General features: G+C 54.4%; 1 protein-coding gene across 3 annotated transcripts in view; it reads right to left on the reverse strand.

The window, feature by feature from the left end:
• Window positions 1-17,402, reverse strand: part of LOC142922534 (fructosamine-3-kinase-like) — a 52,363-nt gene that overhangs the window by 13,084 nt on the left and 21,877 nt on the right. The window contains exon 1 of one of the 3 annotated variants that reach the window (XR_012940139.1): window positions 895-1,303. The exons of 1 other annotated variant lie outside the window; for it this stretch is intronic. The gene's annotated coding sequence lies outside the window, so the exon portion shown is untranslated. Of the gene's footprint in view, window positions 1-894; window positions 1,304-17,402 lie in introns of those variants that run through there. One more of the 3 variants, XR_012940140.1, reaches the window with a different exon arrangement.

Below are 17,402 nucleotides of genomic sequence, written 5' to 3' on the forward strand. Positions count from 1 at the left end.
CACCAACTCACCCAACCTCTCACCTCCACCCACCCAACCACCCACTCTCACCCTACTACTCAATCACCCACTCAATTTACAAACTCAATCACCGACTCCATCACCCATCCACCCATATTGACCCACCCCCTAACTCACCCGGACACCCACTCAGCCACCCAATAATTCACCCACTCACTCACCCCAATTATCCAACAACCTACCCACTCAACTCCCCCACCCCTTCACTCATTCACACACCCACTTAACTTCCCATGCTCACCCACCCATACAACCATTAAATTACACATCCACTCACCCCCTCAACCTCCCACAATCATCCACTCACCCACCCACTAACTCATACACACTCACTAAACCACAAACACTCATTCACCTACCCCTCCGTTCAACCATTCAATCACACGATGATTGATTAAATCACTAACCCACCCACTCGCTCCCCCACTCACTCCCCCACCCACTTACGCACTCCCCAACCCACTCACGCACTCCCCAACCCACTCATCCTCTCACTTACCACCCATGCACGCACTCACTGACTCACCGAGCCATTTACACAATTAACAATGCACTTACCAAATCACCCACGCATCCACTCACCCACTCAAACTCCCCCACCCACTCACCATCCGTCTCACTCACCCAATCGACCCCCCTCACTCACCCACTCGACCTCCCACACTCACCCACCTACTCACCAACCCACTCTCTCATCCAACCATTCATTCACCCCCTCAACCTCCCACATTCACCCACTCGGCCACCTACCAACTAACTCAACCACATACACCCGCTCACTCAACATTACCCACTCACCCTCTACCCACGCAATCAATCAATGCCTCCTTCACTCACCCAACCTGTCACTCACCCAACCCCTCAGCCACCTACCTCCGTCTCAAGCCTCGTGCAGTCCAAGCTCCAGGAGGGCCTCCTCCTCGATCCCGCCGAGGTTGGGTCCCGTGTACGTGCCCTCGTGGCCCCGCACGCTCACGCGCACACGGGGTCGCGCGTTTGTTCTCGCCACGCGAACCTCGGCCGTTATCTCCCACCCGAGTCCCCGCCCACTGGGGCCCCATTAGGGTCCCCGTCGGGGGGAACAATGAGGTGTCCATCCGCTGTGTCTCCTCCCCTCTCGACCCCTCTAGGACCCCCTGCGCCGCTCACGATATCCCCCCAGGAGGACCCTGTCCCTCCTGTTTCCATCTCGCGGGGTCGCCTCTCCGCACTCCCGCGCTTCAGCAGGCTCAGTGCTTGCACCACCATGCGGCGCTCCTCAGAACCTGCGGGGGTGGACGAGGGTGGGGGGGATCATCATCGTCAGCAGCAGATGCAGCATCATTATTATTATAAGCAGCTACAGCAAGTCGCAGTATCATAATCATCATCTGAATTACCACCACCACCAGCAGGAGCACTATCATCACCATCTTCAACTTGCCAAGCCATCATCATTACATCATCACCAGATTAATAGATCTCTACCATTACCATGCGTAAAGACATTAGCATTATAATCACTATCTCCTGCATATCCTAATCTCAACATAATTATTGTTAACATTATAATCAACATCATATCGATCAACGCACCGGTGTAAATTGTTCTAGTTGTATTCAATACAAATCAGTTAATATTTGCATCACTCGAACGTGTCACACCACTGCTCCACTCCCCGCTGCCCTTCTCCATCCTCCCCCTTGCTCCTTGGCCCCTTACCATCTGCCAACTGCCCCCTTGCTGCCCGGGCTCATGGGTACCCTCAGAGGATTTGCATTCAGCTGTAATATCGAGGCTAGAATACATTTCCGCGTGATAAGCCACTTCGTTGAGTTATCATTTGTGATAGCCAGGTCGCTTCAGAGAAACATCTATATAGCTCAGTGAGCTTTACTGGGTAAAATACAAAATTGTTTAGTTTTTTTGTCTGATGGTAAGGTACCACGCAAACCACCACCATCATGACTGCTGTCAGGCTCCATAGAGCAGGGTGCGTGTTTGTTGTCATCGTCTACAAGAGCTACACGTGGCAAACCGGGGGTGCTGTCGCATGGCTCGGCGATTGCGCATTTGCAGAATTAATCTGGCAAGGGTCACATGATCAGAAAAGGGGCAGTCCAGCAACATGAACCCTTGCACTGTGCCGCTCCCCACACCTGCAACCAACCAGCGTGGTGAAGTATGGTCAAATACACCGCAACGATCCGCTAGGTTGTGGCGGTCCCCATACAGCAGCGGAATCGTGAAAGGGCCATAGCGTGGTCGCACATCCATCGTCCCACGTGATACCACCTGCGGGGCACGCCTCGCAACGCTCAGGTGAGCGTTACCTGCACTCGCTTCCTGCCGGATAGCTTCAACCACCTGCCAGCCATCGTATCCCGAGGGGAGGTCGGGTCGCTTCATTTGCTCGTCGCTCCACAATTGGAAGTTCCTGGCAAAGGTGCGCGAGGTGGATGAGCTGGAGTCCTGTCTGTGAGCGTGTGGGTTTAGCACGCTGCGCTACAATGAATCCGGCGACCCGAGCTCGATTCCCGCTTACAGCCACCATCACCAGTACGTCCTGGATCTCGAGAGGTCGGTTCAGCCTTAAATTAGTATCTGGTACGATGTGTACACATCGCAACTCGGGAGAAAAAGGCAGCTCAGGGTGGTCCCGGCCACCCACACAGAACATTTGTGAAACCCAGAGATTATGCGTGAAAAACGTGCAGATCATTAGAAAAACAGGCAAATATCTTGCGTGATATCAAAATGGATCATGCGTAAAACACATACCGATCATACGCAAGAAACACACACTCAGGCAATGTATGAAAACACACTCATATGCTGCTGTAGGATACGTTGGTTCAGCAGATGTACAGGGTGATGGATTACAATGTTAAGTTTTTTTTAAATGGCGATGAAGAATATTGTCCATTCATTTGCAGTCCAGCCGTACACTCATTCATTCACGTGCTATCTTTTCGTCTATGCATCGGTCAAACCGCAAGTCAATTATGCAAGAGGACTCAGTCCCCCCCTGCCCCGCCCCCCTCTGCAAGTAGTAGCAGCTCCCTGCACCACCCAGCTAACCCCACACTGCATGCCGCGTTCTGCGCGATGCCTCAAGTTCAAGGTCGTGTGGGTGACACATTACCGTGGTGATTATTTGAAATGTAACTTTTTATTTTACCAGGTAAGTGAGCCATATAGCTCTTTTTAAGAAGCGATCTGGTCACAAATGTTAGTTTTAACGGAGTGGCTCATCTTGTGGAAATTTATAGCAGTAAAATACTCTAAACCAGGGGTCTCAAACTCGCGGCCAGAAGGCCAATTGTGGCCCGCGGAACGATATTTTGTGGCCCACTATTTGCCATCAATTATTTATGTATTTTTTATTTATTATATTTTTTTACCATAGCTCAGGCTCGTGACAGCTTCCGGTGTTTGTTGACAAGTTAGCCAACGCGAATTAGCAACGTTAGTCACTTGGTTGAAACGTGATTCCGGAGTGACACCAAGTGGAAGGAAAATATATCCTGTCACCCTGTGCAAGGTACAGAGGACTTAGGAAGTGGGCGGACTCAACAAGTGTAATCAGTGACCTAATAAAGACAACAGAGTGTTGCAATAGGAAAGGTAAAATAATTACATGGATAGCAAATAGCATGAGATGGGTGGCAAGAACAAAAGCCAAATGTTGGTTAGAACCTGAATATTATAAAGAAGTTATAGATTATTATTACAAGAGAAACAAAGAAAAGGAAAAAGGACAGATATGTGCAATCGCAAAAGAAAATAATTTACCAAGAACAATTTAATCAAAAAGAGCAAGAAATTAAAAGATATAAAACATGAGACAATGCACTTGATGTTAAGAATTAAGACAGGTGGAGTAACATGGACACCAGAGTTAGCTCAATGGCATCCAGAGAGATTCGTTAGAGCAGAAAGATATGTAGGATGTGAACAAAAAGAAAATCTAGATCACTTTATTTATGAATGTGAAAGGTATAAACACCTGAGAGAGAACACGATTGATGAATTAAATAATGATAAGAAAAACGAAGTGCTCAAAAAAGCATGAACAATGATAAAGTTTTCAAATACCTCTCAGAATATATAGAAAGGGCATACTAAATAAGATCCCAAATACTCAGGTATTGGGATAAAAACATGTAAATATATCACCCCCACCTTCCCTGAGCTTTCCAGGATGTTCAAGCGGACCATGTGCCTTTTTGGGAGCACATATCTGTGTGAAAAAGCTCTTTTGCACCATGAACTTTAATAAGTCAAAGTACAGGTCCAAACTTACTGATGAGCATTTCAAGCCATACTGAGGGTCTCAATTGCTTCCTCCCTCAAGCCAAATGTGGCTCAGCTGTGTAAGAAGAGGAAGCGCTGCCAGGTCTCTGGAAGCATGGAGTAGGTAAGAGAAGCCTATGTTCTGAAGACCCGTTCATGTTCTGAACTGTTATTAATAAAGATTGAGAAGATTGGATTACTTGCACTTTTTTGTAATACTTGATGCGGCCCAGCCTCACCCAGACTCTACCTCCAGCGGCCCCCAGGTAAGTTGAGTTTGAGACTCCTGCTCTGAACGCATGTTTCTAAATATGGAGGGAAAAACTGGAAGACCTGGAGAACAATCCACGCGACCACGGGAGAGAGAGAGACATGCAAACTCCAAATATACAGGCGTCAGGGTCCGGATCGAACTCACGACCAATTGCATACCAGGTGAAGGAGTTAACATCCCACCACCACGGCACCCTTATGTACCAGGTTACACAGTCACAGACTCAAATGAAGACACAGTCCCTTCATTTAACAGTCTGTTCGATAAATAAGTTCTGTTAGCGAGCACCTATTAAGGCTAGCATGCCACACGAGGGGGTGGGTGGTCAGTTTTACCCAGGATAGCCCTACTGGCTCTTTTCAGGAGGGTTCTACCACATTTCCCAGCAATGATTACTAGGCACTGTATATTCCAACTGGGTAATTTGCGGGCAATTGTATTTAATTCGGTTAATCTGGTCCATGACGCTGGGATCTTCAACGTCCACTGAAGCAGACGGCACATGGTGCCTTTGCGGTGAACACGCCTGTAGCATTAAACAGGGCGGCCGCTGGATTCAAACCGCGAACATCTACGACAAGCGGCACACGTACAACTGCTACAGACACACGCCGAGTGTGTAATCACTCAATATGTGAGTGATTACACGCAATATTGTTGTGTGATTAAACACAACGTTGTTGTGTGTGTAATCACACACAAAAATATTGATGAGACGCAACGACGTTGTGTTGAGTGTAATCACAAACAACAACGTTGTGTTGAGTGTAATCACTCAAAACGACATTGTGTTGAGTGTAATCACTCACAACGACGTTGTGTTGAGTGTAATTACACACAACAACGTTGTGTTTAGTGTAATCACTAACAACGACGTTGTGTTTAGTGTAATCACTAACAACGACGTTGTGTTTAGTGTAATCACTAACAACGACGTTGTGTTGAGTGTAATCACTTACAACAACAACGTTGTGTTGAGTGTAATTACAGGCAACAATGTTGATGACACACAGCGTCCAACAGAGGGCGTCGTAGTCGTGCCATGGGGAGGTGGCGAGTGATGAACGCCACTGCGGCGCCGCAAAGAGATCAGAGCCGTGATATTTATTTATTTGTACACTGGAGGAGGAATCCGATGAGCTACGAAGTTCTTTATCACAAACGTCCAGCGTCTTGGCCGTCACGACAGAACGAGGCCGATAAACGTGGAGGTATAAATGAGGGTGATGCTAAGTCGGTGTGACGTGCCCTAAGTGAGGTTGCCATGGGCGTGTGTGTTGGCCGTGTCAGGAGCGGGTGAGGAGGACGAGGCAAGGGGTGAGGAGGACGAGGTGAAGGGTAAGAAGAACGAGGTCAGGAGGTGAGGGGTGAGGACGAGATGAGGTGTGAGGAGGACAAGATGAGGTGTGAGGAGGACGAGGAGAGGGGTGAGGAGAACGAGTGAAGAGAACGAGGGGTGAGGAGGACGAGGGGTGAGGAGGACGAGGGGTGAGGAGGACGAGGGGTGAGGAGGACGAGGGGTGAGGAGGACGAGGGGTGAGGAGGACGAGGGGTGAGGAGGATGAGGGGTGAGAAGGACGAGTCGAGGGGTGAGGAGGACGAGGTGAGGGGTGAGGAAGACGAGCTGAGGGGTGAGGAGGACGAGGGGTGAGGAGGACGAGCTGAGGGGTAAAGCGGATGAGCTGAGGGGTGAGGAAGACGAGGTGATGGGTGAGGATGAGGTGAGGGGTGTGGACGAAGTGAAAGGTCAAGCGGACGACGTGATGGGTGAGGACGAGGTGAGGAAGACGAGCTGAGGGGTGAGGAGGACGAGGTGAGGAGGACGAGGGGTGAAGAGGACGAGCAGAGGAGGACGAGGTGAGGGGTGAGGAGGACGAGGTGAGGGTGAGGAGGATGAGCTGAGGGGTAAAGATGACGAGGCAAGGGGTGAGGAGGACGAGGCGAGGACGAGGTGAGGGGTGAGGAGGACGAAGTGAGGGGTGAGTACGAGGCGAGGGGTGAGGAGAACGAGGGGTGAGGAGGACGAGGCGAGGGGTGAGGAGGAGGCGAGGGGTGAGAACGAGGGTTGAGGAGGACGAGGCAATGGGTGAGAAGGACGAGGCGATGGGTGAGGAGGACGAGGTGATGGGTGAGGGGACGAGGTGAGGAGAGCGAGGGGTTAGAGAAGGACGAGGTGAGGGTGAGGAGGATGAGCTAAGGGGCAAAGATGACGAGGGCGAGGACGAGGGGAGGGGTGAGGAGGACGAAGTGAGGGCGAGGTGAGGGGTGAGGAATACGAGCTGAGGGATGAGAAGGACGAGGTGAGGGGTGAGGAGGACGAGGGGTGAGGAGGACGAGGCGAGCGGTGAGGAGGAGGCGAGGGGTGAGAACGAGGGTTGAGGAGGACGAGGCAATGGGTGAAGAGGACGAGGTGATGGGTGAGAAGGACGAGGTGATGGGTGAGGACGAGGTGAGGAGAGCGAGGGGTTAGAAAAGGACGAGGTGAGGGTGAGGAGGATGAGCTAAGGGGTAAAGATGACGAGGCAAAGGGTAAAGATGACGAGGCGAGGACGAGGTGAGGGGTGAGGAGGACGAAGTGAGGGCGAGGTGAGGGGTGAGGAATACGAGCTGAGGGATGAGAAGGACGAGGTGAGGGGTGAGGAGGACGAGGCGACCCGAGCTCGAGTCCCGCTTACAGCCACCATCACCACTGCGTCCTGGATCTCGAGAGGTCGGTTCAGCCTTAAATTAGTATCTGGTACGATGTGTACACATCGCAACTCGGGAGAAAAAGGCAGCTGAGGGTGGTCCCGGCCACCCACACAGAACATTTGTGAAACCCAGAGATTATGCGTGAAACACGTGCAGATCATTAGAAAAACAGGCAAATATCTTGCGTGATATCAAATATGGATCATGCGTAAAACACATACCGATCATACGCAAGAAACACACACTCAGGCAATGTATGAAAACACACTCATATGCTGCTGTAGGATACGTTGGTTCAGCAGATGTACAGGGTGATGGATTACAATGTTAAGTTTTTTTTAAATGGCGATGAAGAATATTGTCCATTCATTTGCAGTCCAGCCGTACACTCATTCATTCACGTGCTATCTTTTCGTCTATGCATCGGTCAATCCGCAAGTCAATTATGCAAGAGGACTCAGTCCCCCACTGCCCCGCCCCCCTCTGCAAGTAGTAGCAGCTCCCTGCACCACCCAGCTAACCCCACACTGCATGCCGCGTTCTGCGCGATGCCTCAAGTTCAAGGTCGTGTGGGTGACACATTACCGTGGTGATTATTTGAAATGTAACTTTTTATTTTACCAGGTAAGTGAGCCATATAGCTCTTTTTAAGAAGCGATCTGGTCACAAATGTTAGTTTTAACGGAGTGGCTCATCTTGTGGAAATTTATAGCAGTAAAATACTCTAAACCAGGGGTCTCAAACTCGCGGCCCGCAGGCCAATTGTGGCCCGCGGAACGATATTTTGTGGCCCACTATTTGCCATCAATTTTTTATTTATTTTTAAATTATTATACTTTTTTACCATAGCTCTGGCTCGTGACAGCTTCCGGTGTTTGTTGACAAGTTAGCCAACGCGAATTAGCAACGTTAGTCACTTGGTTGAAACGTGATTCCGGAGTGACACCAAGTGGAAGGAAAATATATCCTGTCACCCAGTGCAAGGTACAGAGGACTTAGGAAGTGGGCGGACTCAACAAGTGTAATCAGTGACCTAATAAAGACAACAGAGTGTTGCAATAGGAAAGGGAAAATAATTACATGGATAGCAAATAGCATGAGATGGGTGGCAAGAACAAAAGCCAAATGTTGGTTAGAACCTGAATATTATAAAGAAGTTATAGATTATTATTACAAGAGAAACAAAGAAAAGGAAAAAGGACAGATATGTGCAATCGCAAAAGAAAATAATTTACCAAGAACAATTTAATCAAAAAGAGCAAGAAATTAAAAGATATAAAACATGAGACAATGCACTTGATGTTAAGAATTAAGACAGGTGGAGTAACATGGACACCAGAGTTAGCTCAATGGCATCCAGAGAGATTCGTTAGAGCAGAAGGATATGTAGGATGTGAACAAAAAGAAGAAAATCTAGATCACTTTATTTATGAATGTGAAAGGTATAAACACCTGAGAGAGAACACGATTGATGAATTAAATAATGATAAGAAAAACGAAGTGCTCAAAAAAAGCATGAACAATGATAAAGTTTTCAAATACCTCTCAGAATATATAGAAAGGGCATACTAAATAAGATCCCAAATACTCAGGTATTGGGATAAAAACATGTAAATATATCACCCCCACCTTCCCTGAGCTTTCCAGGATGTTCAAGCGGACCATGTGCCTTTTTGGGAGCACATATCTGTGTGAAAAAGCTCTTTTGCACCATGAACTTTAATAAGTCGAAGTACAGGTCCAAACTTACTGATGAGCATTTCAAGCCATACTGAGGGTCTCAATTGCTTCCTCCCTCAAGCCAAATGTGGCTCAGCTGTGTAAGAAGAGGAAGCGCTGCCAGGTCTCTGGAAGCATGGAGTAGGTAAGAGAAGCCTATGTTCTGAAGAACCGTTCATGTTCTGAACTGTTATTAATAAAGATTGAGAAGATTGGATCAGTTGCACTTTTTTTTGGAATACTTGATGAGGCCCAGCCTCACAAAGACTCTACCTCCAGCGGCCCCCAGGTAAGTTGAGTTTGAGACTCCTGCTCTGAACGCATGTTTTTAAATATGGAGGGAAAAACTGGAAGACCTGGAGAACAATCCACGCGACCACGGGAGAGAGAGAGACATGCAAACTCCAAATATACAGGCGTCAGGGTCCGGATCGAACTCACGACCAATTGCATACCAGGTGAAGGAGTTAACATCCCACCACCGCGGCACCCTTATGTACCAGGTTACACAGTCACGGACTCAAATGAAGACACAGTCCCTTCATTTAACAGTCTGTTCGATAAATAAGTTCTGTTAGCGAGCACCTATTAAGGCTAGCATGCCACACGAGGGGGTGGGTGGTCAGTTTTACCCAGGATAGCCCTACTGGCTCTTTTCAGGAGGGTTCTACCACATTTCCCAGCAATGATTACTAGGCACAGTATATTCCAACTGGGTAATTTGCGGGCAATTGTATTTAATTCGGTTAATCTGGTCCATGACGCTGGGATCTTCAACGTCCACTGAAGCAGACGGCACATGGTGTCTTTGCGGTGAACACGCCTGTAGCATTAAACAGGGCGGCCGCTGGATTCAAACCGCGAACATCTACGACAAGCGGCACACGTACAACTGCTACAGACACACGCCGAGTGTGTAATCACTCAATATGTGAGTGATTACACGCAACATTGTTGCGTGATTAAACACAACGTTGTTGTGTGTGTAATCACACACAAAAATATTGATGAAACGCAACGACGTTGTGTTGAGTGTAATCACAAACAACAACGTTGTGTTGAGTGTAATCACTCAAAACGACGTTGTGTTGAGTGTAATTACACACAACGACGTTGTGTGTAATCACACACAACGACGTTGTGTTTAGTGTAATCACTAACAACGACGTTGTGTTGAGTGTAATTACACACAACGACGTTATGTGTAATCACTAACAACGACGTTGTGTTGAGTGTAATCACTTACAACAACAACGTTGTGTTGAGTGTAATCACAGGCAACAATGTTGATGACACACAGCGTCCAACAGAGGGCGTCGTAGTCGTGCCATGGGGAGGCGGCGAGTGATGAACGCCACTGCGGCGCCGCAAAGAGATCAGAGCCGTGATATTTATTTATTTGTACACTGGAGGAGGAATCCGATGAGCTACGAAGTTCTTTATCACAAACGTCCAACGTCTTGGCCGTCACGATAGAACGAGGCCGATAAACGTGGAGGTATAAATGAGGGTGATGCTAAGTCGGTGTGACGTGCCCTAAGTGAGGTTGCCATGGGCGTGTGTGTTGGCCGTGTCAAGAGCGGGTGAGGAGGACGAGGCAAGGGGTGAGGAGGACGAGGTGAAGGGTAAGAAGAACGAGGTCAGGAGGTGAGGTGTGAGGAGGACGAGATGAGGTGTGAGGAGGACGAGGAGAGGGGTGAGGAGAACGAGGAATGAAGAGAACGAGGGGTGAGGAGGACGAGGGGTGAGGAGGACGAGGGGTGAGGAGGACGAGGGGTGAGGAGGACGAGGGGTGAGGAGGACGGGAGTGAGGAGGACGAGGGGTGAGGAGAGTGAGGGGTGAGGAGGACGAGGGGTGAGGAGGACGAGAGTGAGGAGGACGAGGGGTGAGGAGAGTGAGGGGTGAGGAGTAAGAAGAACGAGCTGTGGGGGTGAGGACGAGGTGAGGGGTGAGAACGAGGTGAGGGTTGAGGACAAGTGAGGTGGACGAGGTGAGGGGTGAGAATGAGGTGAGGGGTCAAGAGGACGAGGTGAGGGGTCAAGCGGACGACGTGAGGGGTAAGGAGGACGAGGTGAGGGTGAGGAGGATGAGGAGCAGGGTGAGGTGGACGAGCGAGGGGTGAGGAGGACGGGGGGTGAGAAGTAAGAAGAACGAGGTGTGGGGGTGAGGAGGACGAGGGGTGAGGAGGACGAGGTGAGGGCTGAGGAGAGCGAGGCGTGAGAGCTAGGGTTGAGGAGAGCGAGGGGTGAGGACAGCGAGGGGTGAGGAGGACGAGGGGTGAGGAGGTGAGGAGCAGGGTGCGGTGGACGAGCGAGGGGTGAGGACGGGGGGTGAGAAGAAAAACGAGGTGTGGGGTGAGGACGAGGGTTGAGAGCGAGGGGTGAAGAGAGCGAGGGGTGAAGAGAGCGAGGGGTGAGGAGAGCAAGGGGTGAGGAGGACGAGGGGTGAGGAGGACGAGTCGAGGGGTGAGGAGGAAGAGGTGAGGGGTAAGAAGAACGCGGTGTGGGTGAGAAGGACGAGGTGAGGGGTGAGGTGGGCGAGGCGTGAGGATGACGAGGCGCGGGGTGCGGTGGACGAGGTGAGGTGAGGGGTGAGGATGACGAGCTGAGGGGTGAGGAGAACGAGGGGTGAGGAGAACGAGCGGTGAGGAGGACAATGTGTGAGGAGGACAATGGGTGAGGAGGACAATGGGTGAGGAGGGTGAGGTGAGGGGTGAGTAGCACGAGTCGAGTGGTGAGGAGGACAAGGTGAGGGGTAAGAAGAACGAGGTGTGGGGTGAGGAGGACGAGGTGAAAGGTGAGGCGGACGAGGGGTGAGGAGGATGGGTGAGGATGAGGCGAGGGGTGAGGAGGATGAGAGGTGAGGAGGACGAGGGGTGAGGAGGATGAGGGGTGAGAAGGACGAGTCGAGGGGGGAGTAAGTCGAGGGGTGAGGAAGACGAGGGGTGAGGAGGACGAGCTGAGGGGTGAGGAGGACGAGGGGTGAGGAGGACGAGCTGAGGAGTGAGGAGGATGAGCTGAGGGGTAAAGCGGATGAGGTGAGGGGTGAGGAAGATGAGGTGATGGGTGAGGATGAGGTGAGGGGTGTGGACGAGGTGAAAGGTCAAGCGGACGACGTGAGGGGTGAGGACGAGGTGAGGAAGATGAGCTGAGGAGGATGAGGTGAGGGGTGAGGAGGACGAGGTGAGGGTGAGGAGGATGAGCTGAGGGGTAAAGATGACGAGGCAAGGGGTGAGGAGGATGAGGCGAGGACGAGGTGAGGGGTGAGGACGAGGTGAGGGGTGAGGAGGACGAAGTGAGAAGTGAGTACGAGGCGAGGGGTGAGGAGAACGAGGGGTGAGGAGGACGAGGCGAGGGGTGAGGAGGAGGCGAGGGGTGAGGAGGGTGAGGGGTGAGGAGGGTGAGGTGAGATGAGGGGTGAGAAGGATGAGTCGAGTGGTGAGGAGGACAAGATGAGGGGTAAGAAGAACGAGGTGTGGGTTGAGGAGGACGAGGCAAATGGTGAGGACAGCGAGGGGAGGACGAGGAGTGAGGACGAGCTAAGGGTGAGGAGGACGAGGCGAGGGCGAGGTGAGCGGTGAGGAGGACGAGGTGAGCACTGAGGACGACGACGGGTGAGGAGGACGAGCTGAGGTGAGGAGGAGTCAATGGGTGAGGAGGACGAGGGGTGAGGACGACGAGGGGTGACGATGACGAGAGTGAGGAGGACGAGGGGTGAGGAGTAAGAAGAACGAGCTGTGAGGGTGAGGAGGACGAGGTGAGGGGTGAGAACGAGGTGAGGGTTGAGGACAAGTGAGGTGGACGAGGTGAGGGGTGAGAACGAGGTGAGGGGTCAAGCGGCCGACGTGAGGGGTAAGGAGGACGAGGTGAGGGGTGAGGAGGATGAGGAGCAGGGTGCGGTGGACGAGCGAGGGGTGAGGACGGGGGGTGAGAAGAAAAACGAGGTGTGGGGGTGAGGACAAGGGTTGAGTAGAGCGAGGCGTGAAGAGAGTGAGGGGTGAGGAGAGCGAGGGGTGAGGAGGACGAGGGGTGAGGAGGAAGAGGTGAGGGGTAAGAAGAACGCGGTGTGGGTGAGAAGGACGAGGTGAGGGGTGAGGCGGGCGAGGCGTGAGGATGACGAGGCGCGGGGTGGGGTGGACGAGGCGAGGTGAGGGGTGAGGAAGACGAGCTGAGGGGTGAGGAGAACGAGGAGTGAGGAGAACGAGGGGTGAGGAGAACGAGCGGCGAGGAGGACAATGGGTGAGGAGGACAATGGGTGAGGAGGACGAGGGGTGAGGAGGGTGAGGTGAGGGGTGAGTAGGACGAGTCGAGTGGTGAGGAGGACAAGATGAGGGGTAAGAAGACGGAGGTGTGGGGTGAGGAGGACGAGGCAAATGGTGAGGACAGCGAGGGGAGGGGAGGACGAGCTAAGGGTGAGGAGGACGAGGCGAGGGAGAGGTGAGGGGTGAGGAGGACAAGTTGAGCGGTGAGGACGACGACGGGTGAGGAGGACGAGCTGAGGTGAGAGGTGAGGACGAGTCGAGGGGTAAGGAGGACGAGAGGTGACGATGACCAGAGTGAGGAGGACGAGGGGTGAGTAGAGTGAGAGGTGAGGAGTAAGAAGAACGAGCTGTGGAGGTGAGGAGGACGAGGTGAGGGTTGAGGACAAGTGAGGTGGACGAGGTGAGGGGTGAGAAAGGGGTGAGGGGTCAAGAGGACGAGGTGAGGGGTCAAGGGGACGTGAGGGGTAAGGAGGACGAGGTGAGGGGTGAGGAGGATGAGGAGCAGGGTGCGGTGGACGAGCGAGGGGTGAGGAAGACGAGAAGTGAGGAGGACGGGGGGTGAGAAGTAAGAAGAACGAGGTGTGGGGGTGAGGAGGACGAGGGATGAGGAGGACGAGGCGAGGGCTGAGGAGAGCGAGAGGTGAGGAGAGCGAGGGGTGAGGACAGCGAGAGGTGAGGAGGACAAGGGATGAGGAGGTGAGGAGCAGGGTGCGGTGGACGAGCGAGGGGTGAGGACGGGGGGTGAGAAGGAAAACGAGGTGAGGACGAGGGTTGAGGAGAGCGGGGGGTGAAGAGAGCGAGGGGTGAGGAGAGCGAGGGGTGAGGAAGACGAGGGGTGAGGAGGACGAGAGGTAAGGAGGTGAGGGGTGCGAAGGACGAGTCGAGGGGTGAGGAGGAAGAGGTGATGGGTAAGAAGAACGCGGTGTGGGTGAGAAGGACGAGGCGCGGGGTGCGGTGGACGAGGTGAGGGGTGAGGAAGACGAGCTGAGGGGTGAGAACGAGGGGCGAGGAGAATGAGCGGTGAGGAGGACAATGTGTGAGGAGGACGAGGGGTGAGGAGGACGAGGGGTGAGGAGGACGAGGGGTGAGGAGGGTGAGGTGAGGGGTGAGTAGAACGAGTCGAGTGGTGAGGAGGACAAGATGAGGGGTAAGAAGACCGAGGTGAGGGGTGAGGAGGACGAGGTGAGCGATGAGGACGACAACGGGTGAGGACGAGCTGAGGTGAGAGGACGAGTCGAGGGGTCAGGAGGACGAGGTAAAAGGTGAGGCGGACGAGGGGTGAGGAGGACGATGGGTGAGGATGTTGAGGCGAGGGGTGAGGAGGACGAGGGGTGAGGGGTGAGGAGGACGAGGGGTGAGGAGGATGAGGGGTGAGGAGGACGAGGTGAGGGGTGAGGAGGACGAGGGGTGAGGAGGACGAGCTGAGGGGTAAAGCGGATGAGGTGAGGGGTGAGGACGAGGTGAGGAAGACGAGCTGAGGGGTGAGGAGGACGAGGTGAGGAGGACGAGGGGTGAAGAGGACGAGCTGAGGAGGACGAGATGAGGTGTGAGGAGGACGAGGAGAGGGGTGAGGAGAACGAGGAGTGAAGAGAATGAGGGGTGAGGAGGACGAGGGGTGAGGAGGACGAGGGGTGAGGAGGACGAGGGGTGAGGGGGACGAGGGGTGAGGGGGACGAGGGGTGAGGAGGACGAGGGGTGAGGAGGACGAGGGGTGAGGAGGACGAGGGGTGAGGAGGACGAGGGGGGCCGAAGACGAGGGGTGAGGAGGACGAGGGGTGAGGAGGACGAGGGGTGAGGAGGACGAGGGGTGAGGAGGACGAGGGGTGAGGAGGACAGGAGTGAGGAGGACGAGAGTGAGGAGGACGACGGGTGAGGAGAGTGAAGGGTGAGGAGAAAGAATAACGAGCTGTGGGGGTGAGGACGAGGTGAGGGGTGAGAACGAGGTGAGGGTTGAGGACAAGTGAGGTGGACGAGGTGAGGGGTGAGAATGAGGTGAGGGGTCAAGAGAGCAAGGTGAGGGGTCAAGCGGACGACGTGAGGGGTAAGGAGGACGAGGTGAGGGGTGAGGAGGATGAGGAGCGGGGTGCGGTGGACGAGTGAGGGGTGAGGAGGACGAGGGGCGAGGAGGACGAGATGAGGGCTGAGGAGAGCGAGGCGTGAGGAGAGCGAGGGGTGAGGAGAGCGAGGGGTGAGGAGAGCGAGGGGTGAGGACAGCGAGGGGTGAGGAGGACGAGGGGTGAGGAGGTGAGGAGCAGGGTGCGGTGGACGAGCGAGGGGTGAGGACGGGGGGTGAGAAGAAAAACGAGGTGTGGGGGTGAGGACGAGGGTTGAGGAGAGCGAGGGGTGAGGAGGACGAGGGGTGAGGAGAGCGAGGGGTGAGGAGAGTGAGGAGTGAGGAGAGCGAGGGGTGAGGAGGACGAGTCGAGGGGTGAGGAGGAAGAGGTGAGGGGTATGAAGAACGCGGTGTGGGTGAGAAGGACGAGGTGAGGGGTGAGGCGGGCGAGGCGTGAGGATGACGAGGCGTGGGGTGCGGTGGACGAGGTGAGGGGTGAGGAGAACGAGCGGTGAGGAGGACAATGGGTGAGGACGAGGGGTGAGGAGGGTGAGGTGAGGTGAGGGGTGAGTAGGATGAGTCGAGTGGTGAGGAGGACAAGATGAGGGGTAAGAAGAACGAGGTGAAGGGTGAGGAGGACGAGGTGAGCGGTGAGGACAACGACGGATGAGGAGAACGAGCTGAGGTGAGAGGTGAGGACGAGGTGAAAGGTGAGGCGGACGAGGGGTGAGGAGGACGATGGGTGAGAAAGATGAGGCGTGGGGTGAGGACGAGGGGTGAGGAGGACGAGGGGTGAAGAGGACGAGGGGTGAAGAGGACGAGGGGTGAGGACGACGAGGGGTGAGGACGACGAGGGGTGAGGACGACGAGGGGTGAGGACGACGAGGGGTGAGGACGACGAGGGGTGAGGAGGACGAGGGGTGAGGAGGACGAGGGGTGAGGAGGACGAGGGGTGAGGAGAGTGAGAGGTGAGGAGTAAGAAGAATGAGCTGTGGGGGTGAGGAGGACGAGGTGAGGGGTGAGAACGAGGTGAGGGTTGAGGACAAGTGAGGTGGACGAGGTGAGGGGTGAGAAAGGGGTGAGGGGTCAAGAGGACGAGGTGAGGGGTCAAGCGGACGACGTGAGGGGTAAAGAGGACGAGGTGAGGGGTGAGGAGGATGAGGAGCAGGGTGCGGTTGACGAGCGAGGGGTGAGGAGGACGAGAAGTGAGGAAGACGGGGGGTGAGGAGGACGAGGGGTGAGGGGGACGAGGGGTGAGGGGGACGAGGGGTGAGGGGGACGAGGGGTGAGGGGGACGAGGGGTGAGGGGGACGAGGGGTGAGGAGGACGAGGGGTGAGGAGGACGAGGGGTGAGGAGGACGAGGGGGGCCGAAGACGAGGGGTGAGGAGGACGAGGGGTGAGGAGGACGAGGGGTGAGGAGGACGAGGGGTGAGGAGGACAGGAGTGAGGAGGACGAGAGTGAGGAGGACGACGGGTGAGGAGAGTGAAGGGTGAGGAGTAAGAATAACGAGCTGTGGGGGTGAGGAAGAAGTGAGGGGTGAGAACGAGGTGAGGATTGAGGACAAGTGAGGTGGACGAGGTGAGGGGTGAGAATGAGGTGAGGGGTCAAGAGGGCGAGGTGAGGGGTCAAGCGGACGACGTGAGGGGTAAGGAGGACGAGGTGAGGGGTGAAGAGGATGAGGAGCGGGGTGCGGTGGACGAGCGAGGGGTGAGGAGGACGAGGGGCGAGGAGGACGGGGGGTGAGAAGTAAGAAGAACGAGGTGTGGGGGTGAGGAGGACAAGGGGTCAGGAGGACGAGGTGAGGGCTGAGGAGAGCGAGGCGTGAGGAGAGCGAGGGGTGAGGAGAGCGAGGGGTGAGGACAGCGAGGGGTGAGGAGGACGAGGGGTGAGGAGGTGAGGAGCAGGGTGCGGTGGACGAGCGAGGGGTGAAAAGGGGGTGAGAATAAAAACGAGGTGTGGGGGTGAGGACGATGGTTGAGGAGAGCGAGGGGTGAGGAGGACGAGGGGTGAGGAGAGCGAGGGGTAAGGAGAGCGAGGGGTGAGGAGAGCGAGGGGTGAGGAGGACGAGGGGTGAGGAGGACGAGGGGTGAGGAGGACGAGGGGT

The sequence above is a fragment of the Petromyzon marinus genome, unplaced genomic scaffold (assembly GCF_048934315.1).
Source record: "Petromyzon marinus isolate PM22_M1 ecotype Great Lakes invasive population unplaced genomic scaffold, UKy_Petmar_22M1.pri1.0 PM_Scaffold_1, whole genome shotgun sequence".
Lineage (NCBI taxonomy): Eukaryota > Metazoa > Chordata > Hyperoartia > Petromyzontiformes > Petromyzontidae > Petromyzon > Petromyzon marinus.